Source organism: Rhinopithecus roxellana, chromosome 21 (genome assembly GCF_007565055.1).
Source record: "Rhinopithecus roxellana isolate Shanxi Qingling chromosome 21, ASM756505v1, whole genome shotgun sequence".
NCBI lineage: Eukaryota > Metazoa > Chordata > Mammalia > Primates > Cercopithecidae > Rhinopithecus > Rhinopithecus roxellana.
Genome location: NC_044569.1, coordinates 73704889 through 73726227, shown reverse-complemented (window position 1 = coordinate 73726227; position 21339 = coordinate 73704889). Strand labels below are relative to the sequence as shown.

At 39.0% G+C, this 21339-nt stretch overlaps 1 protein-coding gene and 1 long non-coding RNA gene across 2 annotated transcripts in view; one reads left to right on the top strand and one right to left on the bottom strand.

Annotated features, from left to right (window-relative positions):
• The window catches only part of CHST9 (carbohydrate sulfotransferase 9), a 272442-nt gene that overhangs the window by 35853 nt on the left and 215250 nt on the right, over positions 1 to 21339 (top strand). The window lies entirely within an intron of this gene.
• Positions 1 to 21339, bottom strand: part of LOC104676056 — a 268747-nt gene that overhangs the window by 41252 nt on the left and 206156 nt on the right. The gene's annotated exons all lie outside the window — the stretch shown is intronic.

Sequence of the window (21339 nt, the reverse complement as noted above, 5' to 3'; positions counted from 1 at the left end):
CACTGCCACCTCCACCTCCCAGGTTCAAATGATTCTTCTGCCTCAGCCTCCTAAGTAGCTGGGTCTACAGGCACACACCACTGGACCCGGCTAATTTTTGAGTTTTTTGTAGAGACAGGGTTTCATCATGTTGACCAGGCTGATCTTGAACTCCTGAGCTCAAGTGATTCACCTGCCCTGGCCTCCCAAAGTTCTGAGATTGGGATTACAGGCATGAGCCACCACCCCTGGCCAACGCTTTTGATGTATTTAATTTATATAGTAACTTTTGTGAAAAGAGATTGCATATAATGATTTTCTGGAGAATATGTAACATATTGTCAAAATATATTCTTAATTCCCTTTACAATTTACATAAACTATTATGCCAACTTTTCTGTATTACTGAAATAATTTATCATAATAACATCATATTTAATGAAATCACCTGTAGTAAAATATATAGGCTAATTCTTCCTGAAATATAACCCTTAGCATAGATCCTGTAACATAGTAAGCCTTCAGTAGGTGTTTGTTGAATGAATGCATGAATGAATTAATGAATTAATGGATTGAAAATTCACTGAAGACTATAGACCGAAATACAGCAAAGGAGGAAGAAAGAAAAAGATCTCATTGTTTCGAGTTTTGCTAATATCATGGTCTCATAACAAATTTCACAAAAAGACTATCACAGCAAGATTTTAAAACTTAAGGGAAAATATATTCATATATATAGACTACTATTTGGCAGAAATGTGTTTAGTCTGTCACTAAGAAATTATATATCTAAGGAAACAGGTTAATAATACCATACATATAAAATGTAGTTTACCAAATGTGTCCATAAGCATTAATAGCTACCATTTATGGAGAGCTTAATAAGTGCCAAATGTTTACATAAATTTTCTGTAATCTTCATATCTTACTAGGTGAGTATCATTCTAAATTTACAGATGAGGAAAATGAGACTTCAGAGGGTTTAGAGGCATATCCAAGGCCTTGCATGTCCTTGGTGCAGAGGGGAAAGCCTGGATTTGAATCCAGGTTGTACTGCTACGAGGTCCACGCCTCTGCTCAATGTATCACCTCCATGAAGAAAAAAGGTGAATATTACTATTTCTCTATAGCACAGATGAAGCAAAGAAGACTCAGAAAGTTTAAATGACTTAACCTGTAGCTGTAAAGTTACACGTTTTTGAAGTGTAACCCATACCTAGGTTTTCCTAATTCTTGGAACCCCTAAAAGAGTCTCCTAACCAAAACACTGGATTATGTAGACATATAATTAAAAATGCAGTAGAATCAGTACAGATGTTTTAAAATCACTGAAATTGGTCAATTAAATGACATACAGATGTGTAAACTCTTCTACAAGCTTGAATCTTGGGTTCATAATTTTCCCAAGTGTTGGAAAATTATTTTCCTTGGTTAAGATTGACTGATAAAACACTTACCACTTATTCTGTTAAATTTTATTTGTAATGTTGCTAGAAGTGCTTTTCCCTGATTCTTGATGTATTTTAAATGAATTATGTAATATTTCATAAGCTACTCATGACAAAAAGCATAAATGTAAAAGTCAAGAGTCCTGTGGATAACTATTTCTCTGAAGAAAAACTGTAATATTCTTCAGGAAGACTTTCATCTGAAGTTCTGCCTTATACTAGGTTAGTGCTGTGGGTTGAAATTCTGCAGTTTTCTAGGTAGGCAGACATTTATGGTTTTTTGTGGGTTTTTTTTTTTTTTTTTTTTTTTGTAAATGTGTTTCAAGTAACATTAGGAGCATTAGGCATTTTTAAAGGCAATCTCTTAATAAATAAATATATGAATATGTGCTTTGATGTTAAGTTTAAAAAAATGGAAAATCTGTCTTTTGGACACTTTAGAACTGTCACTCAAAGAAACTTTCAAAGATGAGCTGGTTTGGTTCCTCGACTTTCTATAAGTAATGCTGGTTTTAAAATCTAAATGGCTTTGATCTCACATATATTTCAGTTATATATGAGAACTCTTAGGTTTTCTTCCTGTCTTTTATTTGAGGCCTTTCAAATCTAAGATATGGACTATTTTCTAAGCCTCCCTGGTTTTCTTGGGTTTTTTGTACTAAAATAAAATACTTTAGAATTGAAAAAATCTGAAATATGCTCTGATATACTGTTAAAGGATTATGAAAACAGATTTTTTGGAAGTAAAGAGAAGCTGTATGACAGAGAAATTAAAATCTATCCAATTATGCAATAGAGTTCCATAATATCAGCTACTTTTTCAATATCACTATCAATTAATTTATCCATTTCCTAGTGCTAATTTGCAGTATGTTGATATGTTATCAGAAATTTTATTTTATTTTATTTTTTTCATAGTTGTTAAAGGTACAAACTTTTCATTCAGAAGGATCTTGAAATCTCAGATCTGTTTGTTAGCTTTGTAACCCTGTAAAATGTCTTTGCCTCTCTAAGCCTCAGTTTCCTTATCTGTAAAATTAGGATAGTCATATTTTCCACATAGGGTTGCAGTGAAGATTAAAGGAGACAATGCTTGCAAAGCACTCAGCATGGTGCCTGGTAAACAGTAATGCACAACGAACATGAGCTGTTATTATTATCCTAGAAATGACGCAGAACATCTGCAAACTTGCTTTTTCTGAGTTGCCAGAATTAAAACTCAGCCACAATTCAGGAAAACTTAATTGTGCCCAAGCTTGTGTCTTGACTGATTAAGGTTAAAAAACAAAAAAAAGAAAATTGAAGGCTTAGATCCAACTTTGGTTAAATTAGTTGGGAGAAGCTAATTGGCACAGAGCCATTCTGGTTCCCAATGTAGAAGCTGGCAGGAGAAGGATAGAATTGAGTGCATAGACAGAGGTCATTGTCCAGGGGCATCTCGTGTCCATACAAGCTGCCTCCACGGGCGGAGGAATCACTCATCCAGCAGTATTTCTTGAAGACTTAACAATTGGATGTGCCGAGCACCATGGTGAATACAGGCATATAATAGCGAGCCAGATATAATCCTTTTCCTCAAGGAGACTACAGTCAAATGAATTGTAAGGGAGAAAATGGTCCTGAGTCCAGGCCAAGCCACTGGGACAAAAGGAGGAGTCCTCTGTGACAGAAAAGGGATAGGCCATCTATTATGGGACAGACTAATGAGTTGGGGGCAGAAGAAGCAGTGTAGTCAGTTGTCAGGGATAGAATTGCTGACCAGATAGAAGCACTAGAAGGAGGGGAGTGGAGGCTGGGCAGATGAGAGCGTGCAGAGGACCAGAGGAGGGCAGAGAGCTGTGGGTATGAGGCAGCAGTGATGAGGGTTGGTTAGGATAAATCACAAGAATGGCTTGTTGTTTATTTTTTCCCCCAGCTACTGTTTAAATTTGCAATGTGGCACTCTTTATCTAGTTAGACTCTCACTGCTAAATGGAACTCATACCAAAAGGCAGAGAGTGTCACTGTTTCGTGTGTGCCATAAGACAGCGTTGAGACCCTCTAACGACAGAGTCACCATCACAGCTTTAGATAAGAATTCAAAGATCCTCTTGAACCCACCTGTTTTTTAAAAATACAAATTGGATTACATCACTCCCACGTTTAAAACTTTTCAGTCATATCTCATTTCCTTTAACAAAAACTTCTCCCCAGGGCCCACAGCTGTGTGAGCTGTAGCCACCGCCTGCCTCCTCAGCGTCATTCTCCATTCACTCATCATGCTTCCGGAGCCACCTCTCTTCCTCTGCTAAACCAAGCCCTTTGCTGACTGGATGTGCTCACAGTTTCAGGAGCCTGGGAGCCCTTCTGTTATCTCACCTGTCAGGGCTTGGCTCAGATGTCACCTTCTTTGATCACCCCCACAGTCAATCAGTGCCCCTCTCTCTCTCTCTCTCTCTCTCTCTCTCTATATATATATATATATACACACACACACACATAAATAAATCAATATATATAGATTATATAATTGTGCATATAAATAAATATAATGAATTATATGAGTCAATATAATTAATAGATAATAAATTATCTATTGATTATATGTATAAATCAATCTGTACATCTTATTCATTTTCTTCAGAGAAATTATCACAATCAGCAATTGCCTCCTTAATTATTTGTTGACTTATTAATTGTCTGTATCCTTTCCTATTTTGTGAACTCTGTATGGACAGAGAGCTTGTCTGACTTCCTTCAGCATCCCCTTTTCATAGCATGAAACCTAATATGTGACAGGTGCTCAACAGTATTGTGTGTGGGTGGATAAATAATACTTTGCTTGGTTTTCCAGTATCCCCGTCTAATGATCACACAGACTGTGTTTGAAGACTCCTGAGGACAAAAAATTCACTCCTTCCCAAGGTATCCACTCATCTTACAGCAACTTCCTCAGAAAGCTCCATATATTCAGCAAGAACTTGCATTTTAACTTCTGCTTAACAACTTGCCCTACCCGTATCCCTGACACTTCATGAGGCTCATCCTCCTTTCATAGCATAATCTGATCATGTTCATGGAGAATGAAACCCCAAATTTTTGAGACACATTTTCGCTCTGTCACCCAGACTTCTTAACCATTTCATGAAGAAGACAATCTAGTCACTCTTGCCTGGACCATGACATTTACTATATAATTCCATTTAAAACATGATGTTACTATTCCCGTGTGTAACTTGTATTAGAAATACGCATGTGTAACAACATTTTCTATCAAGTAATGAAAAGTTATATACACATATTTTAAAATATACAAAGCAGTAAAAATCAATACAGATCCCATCTAATAGTTTACATTATATATTTTCTTGAGATTTTCCAGAGTCAAGTTTAGTTTCAGCCATTCCAAACTGAAATCATTTCCTCAATGTAGCCTACATGACAAAAATCTGTCCAAACAACTTCTAAGCGTTTCTATCTAGGACCAATCATTTTTTAGCTATTTATTGATAACAATTTTACATGTTTACTTAAAACCCAGAAACTTCTTTAAAAACTTCATAAAACTTTTGTTTGAAAACAAGAATGGCAGCCTTATAGTTTCAGCAGTTATTAGGTCCCAGGCAATGCTCTAAACACATCCCACCCATTATCTCATTTAATCCCACAACAAGCCTGAGACAGGTACCATTAGTATTCCCATTTTTCAAGACAAGAAAACTGAGGCTAAGCAAATAAGGAATCAGAAGTCTGATTCAAGCAGCCTCATTCTAGGACTCCAACTAAGCCACCCTGCAGTGTGCAGAGATGGCGAGCATTGTAGTCTTGCTAAGAGAAGGCACTAGAGAAAGACACGGTGCACTGGCCAGGCAATGGGCCGCCTGGGCAGTCACTCCAGATGCAGAATGACTCTCCAGGCTTCCAGACCACACCACGCTCCTGGGATGCCTCGCTGTGCCACAGTAGGTCATCACGTGTATCCTGGTTGGGCAACCTTTCCTGGGTTCCTGTGAAGCCTGATCTCTTATTTCCACAAGTGAGCCTTCTCCATTGCTCTGGATAAACTATGGTATCTCCCTTTCTTGCCCCTCAAAAGCCTAACACTCAAGTAAACTGAAAAATATTATCCAATCCAATAGTGGTTCTCAAACTTTAATGTACATCAGCATCCCCTGAAGGTTTGGTTAGAACAGACTGTTGGGCTCCACCCCCAGAGTTACAGATTCACTAGAACTGGGATGGGGCCCAAGAGTTTGCATTTCCAACAAGATTTCTGTGGACCCTGATGCTGCAGATCCAGGGATTATATTTTGAGAACCCCTGATCCAGAGTCTCTGTACCTAAAATGTGGAAAGCAGCGGAAGCAACAGCGTCACGTGAGAGCTGTTAGAATTGCAGACCCTCAGCACCCACACAGGCCTGCTAAATGGGAATCTGCATTTTAATAAGAATCTCAGGTGCTTGCTGCACATGGTAAAGTGAGAAAAGTACAGTTAGATCATGGTTCTCACCAGCTGCTTGAGAAAGACCAGACGTTTTAAGGAACACGTGCCTTGGTCCACACCCTGACATGTTGATTTTGGTTCCTGGCCTCCTCCCCAGAGATGCTAATTTGCCAGGCTGGGAATGTGGCCCTGATATGGGGAGTTTTAAAATCTCTGCAGGTGATTTTAATATTCAGCCAAGGTTATGAACCACTGACCCAGAAGTACTGACTTTGGCTGATTTATTGGCACTTCCTCTTAACCTCTCACTCATCTACAAGGCATGCACTAGAAGAAAAAAGAGTGGTCACTGTAATACTCTTATTAAGCTGACAGAAGAGGAGAAAGACTGTAAACAGTATGTCTGAGGTCTGCATTTTCACCAAGACAGGCTTCAAGCTATAAAAAGTTGAACAATAAAATGAGGCCAACAAAGTGAAATTATTTCTAAACCCAGCAAATATTACTGCAGTATGAATCAGCTGACCCAGCCAAGGAGTCAGACAGAAAAATATACTCTTCCCAAACAAGTGTTTGTTCTCCATATGAAATGGCTCACTACTGCTACCTTTCCTTCTAAAGCACTTTTTTGTCCCTTGTTTTGTGTTATTTTTAAAATTTTTTAATTAACAAGTAAAAATTGTATACACTTATGGTACACAACATGATGTCTTAATACATGTATACCCTGCAGAATGGTCAAATCAAGCCACTTAACATATGCATAATCTCACATACTTATTTTTTTTGTGGTAAAACCCACTTAAAATCTCCTCTCTTAGCAATTTGAAAATATACAGTACAATATATTATTAACTATAGCCAGCATAGTGTACAATAGATGTCTTGATGTAACTGTCTCTAACTGAAATTTTTTGTTTTCTGACCATCTCCCCAGAACTCAGAAACTTTTAAAAGTTTTCTTGTATACTTCTAGTTAGATGTTTTTCCTGACTTCTACCAGTTTCTTTCTGATTCATGCCAAATAAGTACAGTGTCTGAATTTAGGATTCAGCATTAACATCTAAGGTCAATACTTTAGCTATGAATTATCATTGCTAGCCTATAAGAGAATTATATAAATATAACCCCACCTTTTTAAAACTCATTGTCACCAATCCATGCTCTGTAGGACTCTGGTCCTGAACACATTTTGCCTGAAAATACTTTTATTTGGTCAGTGATGTGACCTTTTGGTAGGTCAAGGTTCTATTCAAATCCTACATGCTACTATCAGTGTGAAGTTGGCCAAAATAGTGACTTGTACTAGTTTTTGTTTTTGTTTTGTTTTGTTTAAGCATATAAACATCAGTAGTCCTGGTTGTATTTCAACCCTCTCAATTTGTATGAAAATGAAAAGTAGTAGCTGCAAGCTTCCGATTTCAGGCAAAGTAAAGCCACCTTATTGCTTTTCCTCAGATAATTGATTCTGGTCTGTGCATCTGGTGTTTCTAAGGAGACTTCATCTTGCTTTTTTTTCAGACTAAGTACACTTTCTCTCTCTACACTGAAGCATATTTTTGGCATATAAAGTTTTGTTTCTAGACTGGACTGATATAATTCTTTTCCCCTGAACCTCTCTAATGAGAGAGTCTATTCTTTTCCTCTAAAAAGCAGACCGTATATCCTGATCGTGATGTTGCTGTTTTGAAATTACATTTTCTTTCAGGTTATCTTTGTATACCTGAACTAGAACAAAGCCACTTTTTACATAGAAGGATTTTGTTTACTGTCAATCATATACTCAGGGAAATAAAATTGTTTTTCTTTAAAAAGTCACTCATTTGAATTACTTTCTCTTATATCTGTAAGTGTGGCAAGCAATTTTTTAATCAAATGAGTACATGCTCTCGCTGCCCACTTCTGGACAGCGCCACACCTCACCTTCCCACTACATGATTATTCTCATGTCAGGGCTGTTCCCTCTTCCTGGATTCCAATTCCTTGGCCATTTCCATGACTGATTTTTCCGAATCCTTCAGGGTACAGCTCAATATCACCTTCCCCGACCATCCTATGTAAAGTGGAAGTTTTCTCTCTCTGCATCTGTCTTATTTTTTCTTAAAATTTACTTCGTGGCACTGATCTCAATTTGTAATAATTCCTTTTGTTGGCTTACATATGCTCTGCATCTCCCAGTAAAATGGAGGCTTCCTGAGGGCAGGAAACTTGTATTTTGCTCACCAGAGTCCCACAGCTGCCCCTGCTTCCAGATGCAGATTTCAGTCCTCACCTTGCCATATACCCCTGGCAACCCTATTCACTCAGCCAGCTACAACTCAGCTCTGTGTGCTGTCTTAACTCTCTGCCCCAGCTTTTCAAGTCTCTTGTATTCTTGTGTACTGTCCCCTGCTTTTGCCCCATACCCTAGAAGTGAAGGAGTCATGGATGTCAAGTTGCTTAAAGTCTTCTGAACCTGAATAACATGCAGCAGCGAAGTTTCGCAACAGAGTCGATCCCATCAACATAGATGTTTGACATCTAATAATATATTGAATGTGTTTGTTCTCCCAATATGTTTTGAGCAATATAAACAATGATGCACTTGCTATCTACAAAGTGGTACCAGGCACTGCCATATTACAATGTAACCCTTCATTTGTTCTGTTGGCAGGTACCTGGCCAGTGCTAGACCTGTCATTCATAGTGTATCACACAGGATGAGCACAGTAAATTTATCGTCCAGGGGATGGGAGGCTAATCAAAGTTTGGCCAGTGATTCCCTTTCTGGGGATTCTGGCTTTTGAGATTTGGAATATAGGCTGAGTACCTGGACTATCTGATGCAAAGCTCAGAAGCTTGTTCAGCTGCTTTCTGCCATGTGGACCAGAGCAGCTGAAGATTCTAGGCTTAGAGCAAGAGAAGGAAGAAAGGAACAGAGTTATATACAGGGAGCCCCAGCAACTGTTGGGGTCCCTTGATCCATTTCCTCCCAGGTCTAATACTATTCCTACTCTTTCTTAATTTTCTTTCCTACCCTCGGTGAGCACTCATCTGTCTCAGAGAAGGCTTACTGAATTTCAGAGGGGCCTCATAATGGACCCCATTAGCTCTATTTACCTCTTAGAGTAGAGGGTGAAGCAGAGGATGGCACAGAGCAATCCTTCTTTACTATTTTTAATTTATTTATACCACAAACCCGAAGGTACTGCCTTGTTCACTCCTGTGCCCTACCACTGAGCATGGTGCCTGGCACATAGTAGACGCTCAGTAAGTCTTGGCTGTATGAGTGAATTCACCCCAAAACTAAGCTCACCTAAGCTAACGAAGACAAGTGAAGCTGGTGTTTCACTCGATTTTTCAGAAGTTAAATTGCTTGGTTTGGGGTGGGGTGGACATTTTCTCCAGGGATATCCTGAAATGTCTTCCTTGAGGTCAGAAATGTGTTATCTGTAGTTTATTTTTCCTTTTGCTATACAGTATTTTGTTTGAACAAAACACTGGATCATCATTTAGCTGACATGTTGTGAAGAAAAGTCAAAACTTGAATGAGAAATTATAGAAGATAACCTTTTAAGGTCTCTTACAATGTTAAATTTTATGTGACTGTCATTTTGTGTCTAAAGGAGATGTTAATGGAACAAACTAATCTCTGTGAAATATTTTAAAAAAGTTTATTCTGAGCCGATAGAAGTGACCAGAGCCCAGGGTAAACACAAACTCAAGATGCCTTTAGTAAGTGGTCCCAAGTGGGATGACGCTTTGGTTTTGTACATTTTAGGGAGGTGGGCATTACAGGCAAAGACATAAATTAATACATGAAAGGTATACATTGGTTTGCCCAGAAAATGCAGGGTATCTTGAAGTGAGGGCTTATAGGTTAAAAATGATTAAAAGATTCTTTAACTTACAATTGGTTAAAGCAATAAGACTCTGTTCAAAATTTGAACTCGCAGAAAGGAATGTTTTAAATTAAAATAGGGATGCTGTGTAGCAAGATTAATGGCCTGCAGGTGTGACTTCACCCTTGCCTTTCATGGCCTTAGGTCTTATTGATACTTTGTTATCTATTGCCACAAAAAGTCTGTTCTGTCAGTCTTATGATCTCGATTTTAACATTAATGGTGATCAGTTGTGTCTAAACTGCAAAAGGGGCAGGGAGGGTATAACAAGGCATGTCGGACCTTGTTTCTCATCCTAGCCAGGAACTCAGTTTTTCTTTTTTTCTTTTCTTTTTTTCTTTTCTTTTTTTTTTTTTTTTTTTTTTTTTTTTTTTTTGAGATGGAGTTTTGCTCTTGTCGCCCAGGCCGGAGTGCAATAGTGCAATCTCTGCCTCCCAGGTTCAAGCAATTCTCCTGCCTCAGCCTCCCAAGTAGCTGGAAGTACAGGTGTGCTCCACCATGCCCAGCTAATTTTCTGTGTTTTTATTAGACATGGGATTTCACCATGTTGGCCAGGTTGGTCTTGAACTCCTGACTTCAGGTGATCCACCTGCCTCGGCCTCTCAAAGTGCTGAGATTACAGGCGTGAGCCACCGCAACTGGCCAGGAACTCGGTTGTTTAAGATTTCTCTGGGGTTGCCCAGGCCAGGAGGGGGTCTACTTAGTCAGTGGGGAATGTAGGATTTTATTTGAAGTTTACAGAGATATTAAGAAATAAGTCTCAGAAACTCTCCAAAATGGATTAGTATTTAATGCTCCAATTAGTAGTTTGTAGTGAAAAGTATTGTCTAGGGTACTCACTTCTAACCTGCTTTGTGTCTTTGAACAAACTGGTAAATCTCTGTACATTATGGTTTCTTTTCTTCTCTCATTTTCATACCTTCTTTCTTGCCTTCCTGAGGTAACCGCATCCTAAATTTGGTGTTTATTACCACATTCCTGTATGTCTCTATGATTCTTAACACATGCATGTATACATTTTCATATCTGTAGCCTTATATAAAAGATATCTATCTGTATTTACCCTTTAGCAACTTGCTTTTTCATTCAACAGTAGGTTTTTGAGATTTATTTGCATTGATATATGTAACTCTCAGTCATTTACCTAACTGCTAGCTAATACCTCATTGTATGAATAAGCTGCAGTTTATATATACATTCTCCAACTGATGCACATTAAAGTTGTTTCTAACTTTTGACTCTCACACATAATTCTGCTAAGAATATCATTGTATAATCTCTTTGTTTACGTGTTTGAGAGCTGCTATAAGGGGCTGAACTGCATATTCTCCAAAATCCTATCAGCTTCAAAATTCTGTGCTTCCATATTATATCTTTTCGTCTGCTGACATGAATCCAAATTAGGGTTTCTTAAAACAGTAGAAGTGTTCAATGATGATTCTAATAAAACATACACAGAACTATTTTTTGGATACACTGATTGCTATTCAGAATTATAGCAGAAAGATATTAATACAAGACACAGAATCTGCTCTCAGTGTTTCTTTATTGGTATGCCAACAGAGTATTTCACAGTTCATTGAAAATCGATTAAAATAATTACTAGGTCATTAGTGTGGACTTTGAGTATGAGTGTAAAGACCTCACTCACTAAATAATTCATGGCAGTCAGCAAGTCCTGTTAGCAAGTATTGATTCAGTAATGTAATACTACCTAGTCCAAACTATCTAATTTTCCTAATAGAAATAAACTCCTTTAAATGTCAAAGCAACATCTAGTCCCAGCCTCCTTCTTTTACAGAGAAACAACTGGAAGGCTTAAATTTGCACAGCCAGTAGGTAACAAAACTGGAACTAAAACAGAATTTCCTGATAACTGTTTTTCCACACTATATATTTTCCCTTCCCCTCCTCCACCTTTGCCTTCTTTCCTTCCTTCTTGAAATCCAAGAGGGCTCAAGATCCTTTGGGATTATTGGCTCCTTTCCCAAACTGGTTTGAATATAGCTTTTCCAAAGCCTAGAATTAGGAAGTTTAGCAACTAGATGCACCACGAGGAGCAAGAATATGGTTTCTGTTCTCTAGCTGAACATCTGTCTGCTGAGAACTTACTGCTGTAACGGCCCCAGACTTCAAGAGAAAGTTCAGAAGTACAGAACCAATGTCTTTGGAACAATTCACTGTGGTTTTCTTTTCAAACATATCTTTCAAGAATAAGCCAAGGCTGGCACTTTGGCTCACATCTGTAATCCCAGCACTTTGGGATGCCAAGGCCGATGGATCATTTGAGATCAGGAGTTTGAGACCAGCCTGGGCAACATGGTGAAACTCCATCTCTACTAAAAATACAAAAATTAGCTGGGCATGATGGTGCACATCTGTAATCCCATCTACTCGGGTGGCTGAGGCAGGAGAATCGCTTGAACTCAGGAATTGGAGGTTGCAGTGAGCCATGATCACACCACTGCACTGCACTGCACTCCAGCCTGGGTGACAGAGCAACACTCTATCAAAAGAAAAGAAAAGAATAAACCAAGCAATTAAAGCAATTAAGAGTATTGGTGGCAAGTTGCACAGTATCTCTCGTCCATCATGGACCAAAGAAGTATAAAACTTGAAAAGAAAATAAGGATCATTTTTAAATGAAAGAAGAAACTTAGTTTTCATTAAGTGTTCTGTCTGTTATTATTCCCCAAGGCACAGAATACTAAAAGTTTCCTCGTGTTGTATATAGAAACTTGAAAGTACATTTTGTGTGTGTGCTAATCCAATAGACAAAATTAATCGCTTGACTTTCCTCTACTATTTCTCAACCTTTTAGCTTCATTTCTTACGGCATGATTCTGCCTGGGTTGTAAACATTTGCCATTGTGCCTGCCTGCTTCCCTACTGAAAGCCCCCATGAGGGTTAGGACCACAGGGCCTAGAACATAGGAGACCCAAAAAAGGAATTCCATGGAAAGAAATGGAGGAGAGATTCCAAAAAGAGAGAGCAGCCAACAGTTTATCCATGATTCACAATGTATCAGATCTTTGGTGTAGTCACTACCTTCTAGGTCTGTTACAATTCTAGACACTTCATTTTGCCAGTTTCCAAGAATTAAACAGCTTTTGGGTCATTAATCATCCTACACAGTCACATGGGAATTAATGTATAACCCAGAAATCATTTAACCAATGATTATCATATTAATGGAGGAATATCTTGCTAGTAGTTAGGTAGATATATGGAATGGCCAGTCTTCTCTGTTTTGCTAGGTACAGAGTGTTTGAGAAAAAAATTTACTCTTCCTGGATTCACTTAATGATCTGGGGCCGAGCGCGGTGGCTCACATCTGTAATGCCAGCACTTTGGGAGGCCGAGGTGGATGGATCATGAGGTCAGAAGTTCGAGACCAGCCTGGCCAATATGGTGAAACCCCATCTATACTAAAAATACAAAAATTAGCCGGGAATGGTGGCACTTGCCTGTGGTCCCTGCTACTCAGGAGGCTGAGGCAGGAGCATTGCTTGAACCTGGGAGGCAGAGGTTGGAGTGAGCCGAGATCGTACCACTGCACTCCAGCCTGGGTGACAGAGCAAGACTCTGTCTCAAAAAATAAAAATGATTTTGGAATCTTCTTGTGGGTGTGTTTTGCTCAGGTCATGAAGAAGCCTCATAACCGGTGTTTTACAAGATGCTATATTTCATGGTTTCATCACCAAGATCAGCCGGGGTGTCTCTTTTTATATCTGGCAACTGTAGATTGTGATAGAAAATTACACAAGACAGATTGGTACCAGGATAAATTGATGGGTCCTTAATGTTGCTTGGCAATCTTAAGTTCTCTACTGAGATTTTTCTCTCCTGTTTTCTAGAGAGGCAGCTTTTATGTTACTTTCTCCTTGATACTCCAAGCACATCTCCTCCCCATGTCACTGAAGATCACCTCTCCTCTGTCGTCACAGAAAAGAGATGGCTAGCATTAAAGAAAACTCCCAGAGTTTCCTGGGCGTCTACCAAAACATAGACTCACTTATTTCCACCTTCATGCCTGGCTCCCCTCTCAGCTACTTCCTCCTCCTCCTTATTCTTCTGCTCACATCTGGCTCCCAAGGGCTTCTGCCTCCTCAGTGGTCTTGCCCATCTCTATGTATTCTCTTCTCTTGTATCATCATCTCTTTCTGTATTGCTTTGTTGTTTCTGTAATTATACACAGTTCAATTTCTTCTATCTAAAAATAAAGTACAACTCAAATATCTAATTCTTTCAACCATATTTTCCCTATTCTCACCAATTTATTCCTTCCCTCCTCTTTAACTTCTTTGAATAATTTTGTGTCATAACCACCTCCACTTTATGACTGTCCTCATTCTCACCTTTCTTACTGGAGTCGGCCCCTATCAACCACTGGTCCTTTTCTCCGCAATCACCTTCCCACCATTAAATCCAGTAAGTCCTTTTCAGTCCTCCTCTTTTGAGCTCTGTGCAGCATTAGATACTGGTGATGTCCACTTCATGCCACTTTCCCTTGACATCCATGAAGACAGGCCCTTCCAGTTTTCTTACTGCTGTCTGGCTGCACTCTCAGTTTGCTCTTCTTTATTTCCTTTTCTCATCCCTTAGATATTTATGTTCTTCAGAGTTCTACCCTTATTCTCTTTCACCTCACTCTACGTGGATTCCCTGTGTGATCCCATACACAGAAATTTGATCCCTTGCAAGGATCTGTAGTGCCATTTGTTCCCTGGGCATCTATAATTGAATGCTTCCAGACCCCTTAAACTCAGTAATTGAGCTAAAGTCATAATTTATCTCCAAAATCTATACTTCCTCCAGAATACCCCGATTCAGTAGTGATGCAATTGTTCCACCTAAGACTGCTGCCATCTACGATGCCTCCAGTTGCCTCTTCCTTCCTCTCTACCTGCAACTACATGTTATCCAAAAAGATCTTTGTAGCTACTCCCAAGTGTGTCTACTTCTCTGTATCCCATTACTACTGCTTCAGTCTATGTCACAATTATCCTTTTCTGAGGTTGCTGCAGCAGCCCCTAAGTCAGCCTTCCTCCCCATCCCATGACCTTGCCTTCTCCGCATCTCATTGTCCTCACCCCATTGTCCTCACTGAGCCTCATTGTCCACCTTGGAAGCCTGATTATCCTCCTCCTTGAAGCTCTTCATGGCTCCCCAGTGGCTCTCAGGACAAACCTTAACTCCATACTCGGGCTATCAAAACCCTTCATGATGTGGCCTCTGCCTGACTCTTTGGGCTCATTTCTGGTCACATTGCTCACATTGCCCTAAACTTCCTGCTGTCCTACATTTTCAGTTTCTCAACTGACCATCAGATCTCTCAACCCTAGGCCTCTGCAGGTGCCTCTCAAACAGTTCCTGTTACTCAAACACTTAAGTTGCCCCTCCCTTGTGCTCTCTATTCTTCCCAGTTGAAGCCCTCATGAGGGTAGATTTAAAGTGTTGTTTAATATCATCCTTATCACACTCAACCCACTAGACCGTGAGATCTGTGATGGTGGCACTTGGGGAACATTGTACCATTGCACCCCCTGTGCCCAACATAGTCTTCCTTGGCCACAATTGGTAGGATTTTGTTAAGTCAATTTGAAAATATCAAGTTAGAAATCTTGGAGAAGAAATACAGGTGTATGCCTTCTCTCTTAGTCAGAGGCACATGTATCAACCTCCCAACTTCTGTAACCATGAAAATGAGGTTTTTATCAGAGTGTGAGAATCCAACATCTGATTTCATGGAGCGAAAGGTGCATGACAGTACTCTGTCAGAGCAACATGCTTTTGCAAAACTTCTTTATCATGCAGTATTTTTCTTAAAAGGTAGCTAAATGTTAGTGTAATATAATTTTGGCTCTTTTCTGTAATAAATACAATTTACTATTCAGATTAGTTATTAAACTTTCGTTCTGTTACCCAGACTCCTTATTTCTCTTATTTTCTCCATGTTACCCTTTTACACTTCCTTTGTTTTGGAGAATATTGAAACTCACTTGGGTAGCCTGTCTATGTGACCCACAGTAGAAAGTTGTTGTCTAAAGTACTTGTGATTTTTTAAAGCCAAGAAAAAAGAATATGGAGGCAGAGCTAACATCAGTGACATTGATGGCTATCTTCTCAGGAAGCTTCCCATCTGTTTGGATCTGTCAGAGAAAGAACAAAATATATCCTGTACAGATGCCATTTTCTTCTTTTTCATTGACATTTAGCTGATATGTGAGTGGCTGCTGGCTACATATTTAGTATGAATCTCTTTAGTAAGAATCTTGATGGAAAATTTTTCTCATTAATTTTTCAAAAAATTGAGAAGGCCAAAAATTGATATCAAAAATGGTTCAGATTTATTTAGAGAGGAAGCAATACAGAAGGAAACTCCCCAGCTTCCCATGCTGGGGCTGTGTTCTGAGCCCAGTACTGTTAGAAAATGCCTAGAAGTACTCTTAAGAAAAACATCAGAATGACAAATGTAGAATTCCAGAATGCTTATCAGGTACCATATGGGCAAAGTCTCAATTAATACTTGTTTGTAAATGAAAAACAATAGACATAAATACTTATATATTTCATGGTCTTATGAACAGCTTTCAAATTACTTTTATAACTAATTTAATGTGAATTGATAGCTTGTATAAATTGGGGCTCTCATAGTTTTACATTTCTTATCATATGAAATATACTTAAAAATTGGAATGATTTTTATCCTAAGATGTTCTCATTGGTTTCTATATGACCCACCACATAATAATTAGCTAAGAAAGACATATTTAGTAGCACAAAGAAAAATCCTCAATTTGAAAATACTTTTCAGATGTATAAAGCCAAAGAATGTCCAGTAACAGGAATAAACAGAGTAGCAGCCAGCTTTCATACACTCAATAAACCAATGTAGGTTTTACTAAGCCTTCAAGTTTGCTCGGGAGAGAGACACATCCATAAAGTGATCAGGCTGCTTATTATCACTCTGCCAGAAATATACTGTAAACAATGAAATTGATTCAGAATTTTGGACTCAGAATTTTATGATTGACATTAAGGGCCAGTGCCTGCGTTTTAGACCCATCCCAGAAGCAATTCAATAATCAACAGAAATCAAAACTCTATTCACTGAACCACTGGCAGAAAATTAGGTAGAGACTCCTGGTTTGCTTTGAATCAAAGGTGTGTCCAATAAACTAAAGCTAAGGGAAAAGTTATAACTGCAACCTGAAACTCCATATCCAAAAAGCAGGATGCTGTAGTTTTGGAAGAGGTTTGAAGAGTTATGAGCAATCAAGAATTGATGGAAAAATGGTGGTGTGCTTAAATGGAAAACTAGTGGTAATGTGAAAATGTAATGAGTTTTAATTCTGTTTCTGGTCCTTTTGAAGTGTTTTTGCCTCAACTAGATTGAGCTTGTAAAAGCAGGTATGCATTTGAAATCATCCAAACAAATTCAAATTTTACTCTGGCACTACCCATTGAGATTTCAACAGCATAAGTCTTTGTTCATTCACAGCAACAGGTAGGCAGCTTTTTCTCTCTGTATCTCTGAAATTTAAATTTCATGCTCTCTGTTTACAATTGGCAAGAGTCAGGTTATCCTTGATTTCTGCCAGGATGCCAAGTTAACTTGGCTCATGTTGGATTCCAGAAGGTAAAGAGCCTTCTTCCCTGAAGCAATTTCTGATTAAGAAGAAAATGAGATCTCAGGTGTATTTTTAGCATCTGGATTTCTTATTCATTTATTCAGTTTTGACTTTGGGGACCCTTTGGGTTGTTACTTTTGTGTGTGTGCAGCGAGTAGCACTACAACGTGAATCACTGTATTAACTTCAAAGAATTGTGTTGCCTTTCCTTTCTGTCAGCTCCTTTGTAAGGCTCATATAACTTCATAAGGGCATACATCTATCTGCATTTGTACTCTCCAAATATTCATGAGTCATTGATGGCCAAGGACTGCAGAAAGGAGAAAGAATTCCTGAGAAGGGTGGGTCTGTGAAAATGTGACAGGGTAGTATTTCATCTGGTTGGCCCAGTATGAGATGGAGGTCCCAGGTTTGCTGTGGTGGTGGTAGTTTGCAAAGAGTAGCCTTGTTGCCAGTCTCTCTCTGGTCTCCTCAGATCCTAGCAGACCATGTTCTTGATGTCAGCACATAAAAATACTCTCTTCTGTTGCCACAATATTTATTTCTGCTTTGAAGCAAACTGCTCACCAGCAATTCTGAGAACTAATAAGGTATCTTGGGGAAATAAGTTAGTCTTCCCTGGTTTTTGACATTTTTCCATTGCCTATTAGCCCTCCCCAGACTTCTCTCTCTCTCTTTTTTTTTTTTTCCTGCTCCTGTAGAATTTAAACCCACAGCATGATGGTCTATCTTTATGGTATTATAGACTATTTTCTATCTATAAATGCAAGTTTCTAGTTTTAAAAACCCTATATAATTTCAAAAGACTCTCTAGGATATTACTGAATATGATGGCCTTTTACGAGGGTGATGTTGTGTTGGGGAAAAGAAGATAATCAGATTTGGGGGGAATTATAGGGCACCAGCTCTGAATTGACACTACTCTTGGGTGAGCCAAAACATAACTGTCAGAGTACGGGCGTATGGAGATCAGGCGATTAATGGAGTTTCAGCTCAGCTCCATCTCATAGTAGATCCAATGGTCCCCATATCCATGCTGTGGTCATTTCCCCTGTTTCTGCAGGCATCACTGGAATAGACATACATAGTCAGCACTGATAGAATCCCCACATTGGGAATTCTGAGAAATGTGTCTAATATATGAACTGTGCTGGATCTGTATGTTATTTCCTCATTGACATATATTTCAGAGAGGGAAACAAGTCATTAATTGGCACCACTAGAACACCCATTTAGCAGCTGCGTTGTCTTAGCCAAGGCCCTCAGTCCACTCAGATGCATCTCCTGACCTAAACCATGAAGAAGTTGTAAGAGCAGTTCTTCAAGTTTCCTTTCAGCTTTGCAGTACTGGTGTTTTCACTCACTTCTAATGCTTTCATTTTACCCCTTCTTTTTCTTTTGGGTAGTCAAACTGAAGATGTATTAGGTTCCTATCTATTTCTTCATATGATAACCAAAATAAACCTTGGCACTCTTGCACATTTTTAGTAACAGACCTTTCAATAAAAGCTGATGTTTTCCTATACTCTTTTGCTTCCACATGCATCAAATTTGCCTTTTTCTCCTTGTCTCTTTCAGCTCCACCTCTTCATTTTGGAGTTCTTGCTAGTTCTATATAACAAATATTCATTAGTAAGTTGAATGGATAATTACATGGGATGGAGGGGGAGAGAATGATGTAGATTTTAAACATGGAACTATTACCTAAGTCTTAACTGAAACTAGCGTAATTATGTACTTTCTTTCCTTCAACTTTTTTTTGTTGTTCTACATGTACAAGGCTGATTTTTCATTAACTTTTAATGTTGCTTATAACCCTATTCCAATGTGTATTCAATGTAACTCTGAATAGAGGTCTACTCACAATACAATGCAATATTATAAAGCTTTAATGTAAGATAAAAGCTCTTATTGAAATTGTAAGAACAGCATTTTTATTAAGGTTGTTTCATTTAGTGGAAAGAACAGGCCCACACAAATCGAGAATTATATCCGGGCAGTAGCAAAATTTTTGAGCAGTTCAGATAGTAAATCAATTTTTAAAGTTTTTATGAGAAATGTCTGTAATTCATTCATTTTAAATACACGGGTGTGTTTGTTCTTCTCTAGTTATAATACAAAGATTGCTAAATCAGTTATGATCCTGCCTCCATCTCTTATCCATACTCCTGCTTTTACTCCCCTGGGTTGTTAGAGAGAGACAGCCTCAGCCTCAGCCTCTAGCCTCGAGCTTCAAACACACACCCCAGAATAAGCCACATTGACCACCAATTTGTCAGAAAAATGACAAGTACACCCAAATGTATTGTACAGAACTCTGGGTTTTGAGTGGCAGAAATTCATCGCCAAGTAAGTTAAACTAATAAATAAATAGACAGATACATAGAAACCTAGATGCATTCATTTGATGAGAGATGTTCTCAGTATTGCCCCTGGAAAGTCCAGAGTGATTTCAGAATAGCTAGATTCAGAGTGCCAACAATGTTTTCACCAGGGCTCTCTCCATCTGTGGCTTCTTCTCTTGACTCTACTTTCTCTTGACTCTACTTTCTCTTGACTCTACTTTCTCTTGACTCTACTTTCTCTTGACTCTACTTTCTCTTGACTCTACTTTGAGGATTGACATACGGTGTCATCCTCAATCCTCAGCAGGTTCCTGCATTTGACATCATTGACACCCACTGGGAAGTTCCAGGCTTTTATCATTTTTATTGATAGCAGTTTCAAAAAGGAGACCTTTTCTTCCCTGTTTCCCCCATTACTTACCAAAATTGGATGCTGAGTCATCCTACTGAGGTCTTCTGCTAACCTATGCACCAGTTGCCATACCCACAGAAATAAATATTCTGATTGGCTAGCCTGTTATAGACATTCTTCACCTGTGGCAAGGAAAGTATGATTTGAGAACTGACAGCTTCCTGCCAATCAACAGGGAGGGAGAGTGGGGGCAGTACTCCAAAACAGGCATATGGTACTCCAAAATAGGCATATGGTACTCCAAAACAAACAGGCATATGGTACTCCAAAACAGGCATATGGTACTCCAAAACAAACAGGCATATGGTACTCCAAAACAGGCATATGGTACTCCAAAACAGGCATATGGTACTCCAAAACAAACAGGCATATGGTACTCCAAAACAAACAGGCATATGGTACTCCAAAACAGGCATATGGTACTGCAAAACAAATAGGCATATGGTACTCCAAAACAGGCATATGGTACTCCAAAACAGGCATTTGGTACTCCAAAACAAACAGGCATATGGTGCTCCAAAACAGGCATATGGTACTCCAAAACAGGCATATGGTACTCCAAAACAAACAGGCATATGGTACTCCAAAACAAACAGGCATATGGTACTCCAAAACAGGCATGTAGGCAGGTTTTGTAACTGTAGCTGGTGCCAGGCATGGTGCCTCATGCCTGGAATCCCAACACTTTTGAAGGATGAGGCAAGAGGATCACTTAAGCCTAGGAGTTTGAGAGCAACCTGGGCAACATAGTGAGACCCTGTCTCAACAAATAATAAAACAAATTTTAAAATTAGCCAAGTGTGGTGCATGTACTTACAGTCCCAGCCACTGGAGAGCCTGAGGTGGGAGAGTCACTTGAGCCCAGGAAGATCAAGGCTGCAGTGAGCCGTGATTGTGCCACTGCACTTCAGCCTGGGAGACAGAGTGAGACCCCATCTCAAATAAATAAATGAAAACAAAAATACAAAAAATTGTAACTGATATCCATGATACCACATTTAACTCTGTGGTGGTAGAATTGCTCATCTCTTAAAGGAGCTCACAAAATGAACTCAGAAATGAGAACCAGAGATGACTCCATGAGAATCTTCCTGTCTTTGGGAAAACCCTGAGTTCCTAAGGCCTTTAGAACTGGCATTTCCTTCAGTGGCTGAGCTTCCCATCCAAATATGTCACATGAACTCTGAATTCTCTACCTCTTTTTATACTGACAAC